This window comes from Octopus bimaculoides, chromosome 14 (assembly GCF_001194135.2).
Source record: "Octopus bimaculoides isolate UCB-OBI-ISO-001 chromosome 14, ASM119413v2, whole genome shotgun sequence".
In the NCBI taxonomy this organism is placed as follows: domain Eukaryota; kingdom Metazoa; phylum Mollusca; class Cephalopoda; order Octopoda; family Octopodidae; genus Octopus; species Octopus bimaculoides.
Genome location: NC_068994.1, coordinates 60,480,129 through 60,488,175, shown reverse-complemented (window position 1 = coordinate 60,488,175; position 8,047 = coordinate 60,480,129). Strand labels below are relative to the sequence as shown.

The 8,047-nt window shown below is 40.4% G+C and overlaps 1 protein-coding gene across 6 annotated transcripts in view; it reads left to right on the top strand.

Moving 5' to 3' along the window:
- The window catches only part of LOC106880199 (titin), an 86,581-nt gene that overhangs the window by 75,868 nt on the left and 2,666 nt on the right, over window positions 1-8,047 (top strand). The window lies entirely within an intron of this gene.

Here is an 8,047-nt window from a genome sequence, read left to right as displayed (position 1 = left end):
TGGCACATAAAAAGACACCATTTCGAGCGTGGCCGTTTTCGTGCGGGTGACACGTAAAAGCACCCACTACACTCTCTGAGTGGTTGGCGTTAGGAAGGGCATCCAGCTGTAGAAACTCTGCCAAATCAGACTGGAGCCTGGTGTTGCCATCCGGTTTCACCAGTCCTCAGTCAAATCGTCCAACCCATGCTAGCATGGAAAGCGGACGTTAAACGATGATGATGATGATGATGATATGCACAATTAGGTCCTCCACAGTTTCCTTGCTCTTCAGGACACCTTCCTTCACCTCTCTAACTGCAGTGGTATCTTCCTTGATACCACTTTTACTATCCAGAACCACTTGTTATGCATCCTTCATCCATTAATTCCTTCTCTCCACCCATCACCTACCCAAACTATGCTACTAAATTATATTCCCCCCACCACCACCACCACCATACAACTCACCCTCTTCATACACTGCACCTCTCTCCCTTTTTCATCCATTCCTGCAACCTGTGACAGCTTCTTCTGAAATTTGGATGGCCATCGATATTTTTGTGTCACTGGCATGGCTTGTCACATTGGCTGAGTGCACCTGTGAGCTTATATCTAATAAGCAATGATAAATAATAATAGTCCTAGAACTGTGTTCTGAGACACACCACTTATTACAAGTGACCTAGCAGAAAAAAAAAGCCAGTTGCATCAACAGATTGATTCTTACTCTTTAAGGAGTCAAAGAACCATTCTCTGAGTTTTCCTGTGATACCAAGATCTCTTAACTTATAACAGATGATTTCATGATCAATGTTATCAAATACTTCAGCAAAATTTATATACAGTTAGCATATATAAACAAAACGCATATACTATGTGACATTGATAATGCTTAGATTATCAGAGTTGCTTTTAATTCAAAATTTATATATATATATATATGTATATATATATATATATATATATATATATATATCATCATCATCATCATTGTTTAACATCCGTTTTCCATTCTGGCAGGGGTTGGACAGTTTGACTGAGGCCTGGAAAGCCAGCAGCTGCACTAGGCTCCAATCTGATCTGGTAATGTTTCTCAGCTTGGTGCCTTTCCTAATGCAAACCACTCCGAGAATATAGAAGGTGCTTTTTATGTGCCACTAGCAAAGGAGCCAGTTGGGCAGGCCTAGCATTGATCACGTTCGGATAGTGCTTTTTATGTGCCACTGGCACAGGAGCCAATCAGGGAGCATTGGCAGATGGCGCTTTTTATGTGCCACTGGCACGGGAGCCAGTCAGAAGACACTGGCATCAACCACGTTCGGATGATGCATTTTACATGCCACTGGAAAGGGAGCCAGTCTGGGGGCACTGGACACAGCTATGATTTTGGTTTTGGTTTTCCTTGACTCAACAGGTCTTCTCAAACATATCATACCACCTGACGCATCAGTGGTAATTTTAAGTCAGCTGAACATGCAACACTGGCATCGGTCATGTCTGCAATCTCACTTTAGTTGCTGGGACTTCTCAATCACAGCATATCGCCAAAGGTCTCAGTTTCTTATCATTGCCTCTGAGAGGCCCAACTTTTGAAGGTCATACTTCATCACCTCATCCCTTGTCTTCCTGGGTCGACCTCTTCCACAGGTTCCTTCCACAGTTTGGGTGTAACACTTCCTCACACAGCTGTCCCCATCCATACGTAACACATGACCATACCAGTGCAGTCATCTCTCTTGCACACTACATTTGATGCTTCTTACGTCCAACTTTTCTCTCAGGGTGCTCACACGGATAATACTCACTTCATTTCTTTCAAGCCTTCACATGTCCTCAGCAGTCATGGCTCATGTTTCACTGCAGTGCAGCATGGCAGTTTGCACACATGCATTATACAGTCTACCTTTCTGAGCAAGAGGACCTTGGTTGTCAGCAGAGGTAAGAGCTCCCTGAACTTTGCACAGGCTGTTCTCATTCTAGCCGCTACACTCTCGGAGCAACCACTCCCACTACAATCTTGGTTGCCTCGGTAGTGGAAGCTATCAACTACTTTTGGCTTTTCCTCCTGGCATGTCATGGAATCTGCCTTTTCTACTTAGTAAGACTTTGGTTTTTGCTAGGTTAACCCTAAGGCCATTCAATTCTAGACCTTGCTTCCACACCCTAAACTTCGTCTCTAGTTCTGGTGGTGACTCGGCTATTAAAGCAAGGTCATCAGCACAGAGGAGCTCCGAGGGGCAGTCCATCTTGAATTCTTCTGTTATTGCCTGGAGGAATATGATGAATAAGGAGGTGGGTGAAGAACGATCCTTGATGAACCCCTACTTTTACCTGGTCTTCTTCACTATACTCGTTGCCAACCCTCACCTTACTGACAGCATCCCTATGCAGGGCTTGTACAGCTCTTACTAACCACTCATCTGTCCCCAGTTTCCACATTGACCACCAGATAAGGGATCAGGGGACCCTGTCAAAGGCTTTCTCCAAGTCAACAAAAGCCAAGTACAGAGGTTTATTTTTGGCTTGATATTTCGCCTTACCAGAAATATAATATCAAATTGAAAATATGGTTATGAAACACATGTAGTCATTTTTACTATTTAATATTTATTACTTAGTACTTTTTTGATTTTTATTATAGGTCTTTTTAGTGTATTTACTTATTAAATTTTTCTATATGTAATTGTGGATTTTCATGGATGAATTAAATAATTGTGATTTTTTTCTCTAAATTATATATTTATATATTATATATTGTGAAATTTAATTTAATTTTGATAAATTAAATTGAATTTTTCCCTGTAAATTTGGAATTTTTCCCTAATATTATTATTATATATATATATATATATATATATATATATACACACACACACACGCATATGTATATATATATGTGTGTGTGTATATCATCATCATCATCATCATATAACATCCATTTTCTATACTGGCATGGGTTTGACTGAGATCTGGAGAACCAGATGGCTGCACCAGGCTCCAATCTAATTTGGCAGAGTCTCCACAGCTGGATGCCCTTCCTAACGCCAACCACTCCGAGAGTGTAGTGGGTGCGTTTACGTGAGACACACACACACACACACACACACACACACACACACACACACATAATACTTACATATGTGTGTGTTTGTGTGTGTGTGTGTGTGTGTGTGTGCAGGGAATAGAGCAGCCATGATGTTTGCAGTGCTCTAATTTTCAAAAATTTCAACTCTTCATTCGTTTTCTTACCCACTTTATTTTATCTTGCTCTCTGAGTGGTTGGCGTTAGGAAGGGCATCCAGCTGTAGAAACTCTGCCAAATTAGATTGGAGCCTGGTGTTGCCATCCGGTTTCACCAGTCCTCAGTCAAGTCGTCCAACCCATGCTAGCATGGAAAGCGGACGTTAAACGATGATGATGATGATGATATCATATCTGTATCCTTGGCCATCTTGGCCTTAGCACTAGGATATCACTTCCACTCCCTGTAAATTAGCTCTCTTTAGTTCCTATTCCTCATATTTGCAGTACTTGGCAAACAGAGCACACATGTTATGAAGAAATGCTCAGATAAGCAACTCTGTCCAACTTAGCATTACTCCTAATCTCACTTTATGGCACTTACATTTATTGTTGTTGTTGTTGTTATTATTGTCATAGTTTATTTTTTCTTCTTCTTTCACATCAATCCTGTTGTCACCAGGGCATACTATGTCGATGACCATACATGTTCTTTCTTTTTTATTCACCACAACAATGTCCAGTTTCCTATGTCTGGTCAGGGGATCCTACTGGATCATCACATCCCACAGGATTTTGCACTTCTCATTTTTGACTCCTTCTGGGATTTGTTCACATCTTTGCTCTTTGTAGACCATGATTTCCACAGAAATTATTATTATTATTATTATTATTATTATTATTATTATTATTATTATTATTCAGTAGTTTTATTTTTATAACGTGCTTTCACTTCACTACCGAGCGCAGCTCTGTGCGCCTTGGGTATGTGCTGTGGTGCTCTTATGTTTACTGTATTGAAAGTGTTTTGCGTAGAATGTGTGCAGTACCCAGTAGTGCAATTTTCTGTATGTTATATATATTTGTAAGTCCTGGTGTTTTTGTTATGTATTTGTCTGAATATTTTTTTATTATACCTAAGGCACCTACTATGATAGGAATTGTTTCTGTTTTTAGATTCCACATTCGAGTTATCTCTATTTCCAGGTCTTTGTATTTTGAAAGTTTTTCCATTTCTTTTAGAGAAACGTTGTCATCTGCTGGTATTGAAACATCAATTAGAAGGCATTTTTTTCCTTCATGATCTTTGACAACTATTATTATTATTATTGTTATTATTATTATTGTTATTATTATTAGTTATTATTATTATTATTATTATTATTATTATTGTTATTATTATTATTACCTCTGCCTTGCAAAGGTGGAGGTATTGTTTCAGTTGTGTTTGTTTGTTTGTCCGTGGACAAGATACCTCAAGAACCACTGGACAGATTCGGATTAAATTTTCAGAGATGTTTGGCCTCATGACTGGTATGAACTGATTAGATTTTGAGATTGATCCAGTACTGGACAAGGATTCTGGATTACTTTTCCTTTTTTTTTACTTAATTTTTGAGAGCGATTGGGTTCATTTTCAGTATTCTCGTTTGTGAGAGCAGTTGAGTTTGTTTCAGATATTCTCATTTTAAAAATCATCTCTGGCTAATCAGTGAAAGGAGATAGGTGTTGCTTTGGCAGAGGCTTGCGCTCTGTCAGTGCTCTTGTTGTTGTTATTTATATATTTGTTTATTCACCTATAAAACGTCATTCATTTCCATGCTGTATGTTATAGTAAAGTTAAGAAATCCAAATTTTGAATTCTGCTTTCTTCTCCCATAGCTTCAATTCTCAAAAATTTAATCTCTTTGTTACCCACTTTATTTTATCTTGCTCATATTATCCTTGCCTTTTCCATGCTATGTGTTAAATAGTGGCTTTTGCTTTGTTGGTTTGGATATTTTACATGACTTTACCTACAGAATAGGGCAGCTGTAATGTTTGGTCATTCATGGTACACCCACCCAGCCCACCACCAACACCTGTACCAGAAGTCTTTCTCCTCAAACTTCTATCAAAAGTCTTACTCCTTGAACCCCTACCAAGAAGTCTTTCTCCTAGAACCCCTATCCAATACTTATACAGAATGCTCTCACCCCTCCTTCCATCTCTATGTAGTGGCAATGTCCAGGTAACCATGGTGAGCAAATAAAACAACAATAACTGCAAGTTGAAACCTATTTGTACTTATATGATATGTCTGCCAAATGTACATACGGGCTTTCTTTGCAGAGGCAAAATACTGTCACCCATCCCTTGGCCCACACCTTCCATACCCTCAGAGTTGGTACACTCAATGTGGGCCTATTGAAAAGTAGGTCTGGTGAGAGTATTGAGATGCTTGATTGTCGCCATGTCGATGTGTATTACATCCAAGAAGTAAGGTGGAGAGGAGGTTCTGCTAGGTTCCTCACAGGCAAAGAGTATAGATATAAAATCTTCTGAGTAGTGAACAGTGATGAGATTGGGGTCATGAGCATACTTCTTGTTGAGAAATGGGTTGAGAAGGTAATTGAGATAGTCAAAAGTCTGTGATAGAATACTTAATCTTAAACTAGTTTTGTGAAGTGGAACAGCAACCATTATCTTGGCATATGCCACTCAGCTGGGATTACCTCATGAACAGAAAGACAGATTTTATGACTCTCTTTTGCAGACTACCTTGTCAATGAATGACAGGGACCTTCTTGTGGCTGGTTAGTTCAAAGGGCATGTTGGACAACATCTGGGTGGTTTCCATGGTGTGCCGGTGGCAATGGATTTGGTTCCCATAAGGAGGAGGAAACCAAGCTGCTGGAGTTCTGTGAGGAAAATGATCTTATGATCTGCAATACTAATCTCAGGAAACTTGCCAGTCACTTGTTCACCTATCAATCTGGTGGGCACACTAGTCAGATTGACTACATTCTTGCCAGAAAACAGGAAAGATGGCTACTTATAGATGCCAAAACTTTCCCAGGTGAGGAATGCACCCAATAACGTAGGTTAGTTGTTAGCGACTTCAGGATCAGGGCTAAGTGGCTGCCTAGAAGAGAATCAGTATGGAAAAAGAAATGTCTGGAAGCTTAAGGATCCTCTGAACGGTCAGAGATTTAGAGACATGTAACTTGAAGCATTTGACATAAAAAAGGAGGATATAGCGACATTTAATATGGAGGACAACTGGTGGTTCCTACAGGACAATCTACTGAGGGCTACTGACCAGATCTGTGGCTGGTCCAAAGCCCCTTCTTGACCTAAGATGACATTGACAGGGACATTAGAGAAAAGAAACAAGCCTGGAAGTGTAACGGTAGTAGGGAACTGTATCAGGTAGCCAGAAGGGAAGCTAGGAGACAGGTATATTTAGTCAGGGAAGAAGCAGAAAAAGAAGTTTGTCAATGTTCTGTGATGCTGAGAACCAGAAATTTGAAGTGTTTTAGATTGCAAGACAGTGTGTGAGAGAAAATTGTGAAGGCATAGGAGAGAAATGTGTCCATATGGACGATTGTTTACTTGCATTTAATGATTCTGCAAAGAAAGAAGCTTGGAAATGCCATTATAAAAGGCTGCTAAATGTGGAGAATGAATGGGAGAAGGAGAGTCAGTCAAATGTAGACTCAACTGAGGGACCAGCTATCTGAATTGACAGTAGCTTGGTAGACAAAGCAATTAAGGATACCATGACAGGGAAAGCCCCCGGCCCATCAGGTAACCCATGAGAGAGTCATACCCAATGATTGGTGTAGCAGCATTGTAGTCAAGGGCTACAAAGGCAAAAGTGATGCCTTAGACAGTAATAATTAGAGGCATTAAATTGCTGGACCAAGTGATGAAAGTCATAGAAAGGGTCATAACTCAATTAATTAGGTAGAGAGGAACAGGGCTGTGAGGACAGGATTGGGAAGTGAGAGGTAGGTATAGTGTATGAAGGAGGAAATGTGAAGAAGAGAAGAGATATAGATTGGTTTGTTGGGGTAAGATGTGTGAAAAGTTTTGTTATGTGTGGTTGGAACACGCAGGCCGGGGCTAGCAGATAGCAGCGATACAGTGAGACAGGACATGTATGTAGAACACACAGGTCAGAGTCTAGCAGAGAGCAATGATACAGTGACACAGGGCCAAGAGGACAGGATTGGGGAGTGGGAGGTAAGCATAGTGCATGAAATGTAAATGTGAGGAAGAGAAGAGATGCAGAGACAGTTTGGTTTGTTGTGGTTGAGTGTGTGAGAAGTTTTCTTGTTATGTGGGACACACAGTGCTTCTAGAACTCAGTTTTGCTGACGTGGGTGGGTCTTCTCAAGAACTTCATATTGCCAAACATCTCGGTTCATGGTAATTTCCTTTGTGAGGTCCAACTTCCTGAAATCAGTCCTTACCACTTCATCTCATGTCTTCCTGGGCCTCCCTCTTCCACGGGTACCATCCACTTTCATTGATCAGCACTTCTTTACGCAGCTGTCCTCATTCATACACATCACATGTCCAAACCAATGTAGTCTTCTCTCTTGCTTGCTACATTTGATTCCTCTTTTGCCCAACTTTTCTCTCAATACATTTGCACTTTGCTGTATATGTGCACATCAAATGGAGTATACAACCTTCGTTTCTCTCCAGTCTACACATGTCTTCTGCATTCAGAGCTCATGTCTCACTACCATGGAGTATAGCCGTTTGTACACAAGCATCATATAGTCTACCTTTCATTCTGAGAGAGAGTTCTTTTGTTGCCAACACAGGTAATGGCTCTCTGAACTTCTTCCACCCAATTCTTATTCTAGAAACAATACTTTCAATGCATCCTCCACCATTGATAATTTGGTCACCTAGGTAACAGAAACTATCTAGAACCTCAAGAGAGCCGCTTGGCCATTTCAGAGAATCTAATTCCTGTGTGCTCTTAGTGCTTATTGTTCCTACACATACAAAGACTACTCTGTCTGTTAATCTACCTGTGATTCCACTG